At 35.2% G+C, this 1,777-nt stretch overlaps 1 non-coding gene across 1 annotated transcript; it reads right to left on the reverse strand.

Moving 5' to 3' along the window:
• Positions 1-898: 898 nt before the first annotated feature.
• LOC121016862 (U6 spliceosomal RNA) lies at positions 899-1,002 on the reverse strand. Its single transcript, XR_005784500.1, has one exon. It is a non-coding gene; the product is annotated as a U6 spliceosomal RNA (small nuclear RNA).
• Between the last annotated feature and the right edge of the window lie 775 nt (positions 1,003-1,777).

The raw sequence follows: 1,777 nt of genomic DNA on the forward strand, positions 1-1,777 counted from the left end.
CAGGGGAGGGGCAGAGAGAGAGGGAGTCACAGAATCTGAAGCAGGCTCCAGGCTCTGAGCTGTCAGCACAGAGCCCGATGTGAGGCTTGAACCCACAAACCATGAGATCATAACCTGAGCCCAAGTCGGATGCTTAACCGGCTGGGCCGCCCAGGTGCTCTGTTATCTAGTATATTGTTTGTGGAAAATTTTTTTTATTCTCTACATTGTCTTTTCATTTTAATTGTTTCATTTGCCATGCAGAAGGTTTTGAGTTTAATGTATTCCCTTTCATTAATTTTTGCTTTTGTTGTTTGTACTTTGGTGTCCTGTCCAAAAAAAAAAAAAAAAAAAAATCATTGTCAAGACCAGTATTGATGAGCTTGTTTCTTATGTTTTCTCCTAGGAGTTTATGGTATCGATTCTTATGTTTATGATTTTGATCCATTTCAAGTTAATTTTTGTGAGTGGTATGAGATAGAAGTTTCCTTGTTCCACCTGTGTTTCTCTAGTTTTCTCAGCACCATTTGTTGAAGACACTATCCTCTCCTCATTGGCTTCCTTATCACATAGTAGTTGACCATATATGCTAGAATTTAATCCTGGGCTTTCTATTCTGTTCTATTAAACTATGTGTCTGTTTTTTGTGCAGTCACCTTACTGTTTTTATTAATAACACTTTGAAATATAGTTTGAAATCAGGAAGTGTGATGCCTTCAGCTTTTTTCTTTTTTTCTTAGGATTGTATTCACTCCTCAGGTTCTTCTGCCGTTCCACACAAATTTTAGAATTTTTTCTTCTATTTCTGTGAGGAATGCCTTTGACATTTTGATGGAAATTATGTTGCATCTATAGATCACTTTGGGTAGTGTGGCCAGTTTTACAATATTAATTCTTCTTATTCATGAATAAGGTATGTAAAAATATGGAATTCTTCACAAATTTGCATGTCATTCTTAAACAGGGACCATGCTAAGCTCTCTGAATCATTCCAATTTTGTGTACGTGCTGCCAACCAAACACTAGGGATCTTTTATAGAAGCAGATTTCTTATAGCATGCCCACTAATGGAGGCCCTAAAACTTAGGGCTGTCATTAGTCCATAAGGAATCTTTACCTGAATTTAACAAAGTTCACAGACAAGATCCAAAGCCAAGGTGCCTTGCTCTGCGTGTGGAATATTAGCTGGATTTTACCTTTGTATACCCATTTTTTCTACGTAGGTTAGTAGAGCCCACAACCTAAAGAACTCAGTGTATAATACCTGCTAACTCTTCTATTTTTATTTAGTTTCATGCCAATTAGAAGAAGTTGGCAATATAACTTACAGAATAGGAGATAAACGCTTGTGGTATTGTCTCAGAATCTTGCCCTGTTTAAAACTCATGGCTGCTGTGCAAAAAGGAAAATAATTCATAGGAAAGTTATATCCTTTGTTGTAATTTGCACACCTTTAAAAACAATAAAAAGGAACTTATGAAAAAGGACAAGTGGAAGCTCTAAGAGAGAAGTATTTAGTCTCTTGTATATTTCTTACATACTTGCTTAATAATTACTATGTTGAATTGGAATTATGTGTATATTTTTTGCTTATTCCCAAATACTCTCCTTAAAGGCAAGGAGAATGTGTTTCATATTTGAATTCCAAGCAAAGAGTACAGTGCCACATAGTTGGCATTTAATGAATACATAATACTCATTTTTCACTATTTTACTTCCTTAAGGATTACTAGTGGAAAGGATCTGAGATGTAAATTTTGAAATAGCAATATAGATTCTTTTTAATGTGACAAACATA

This window comes from Herpailurus yagouaroundi, unplaced genomic scaffold (genome assembly GCF_014898765.1).
Source record: "Herpailurus yagouaroundi ecotype Mexico unplaced genomic scaffold, PumYag 29, whole genome shotgun sequence".
Lineage (NCBI taxonomy): Eukaryota > Metazoa > Chordata > Mammalia > Carnivora > Felidae > Herpailurus > Herpailurus yagouaroundi.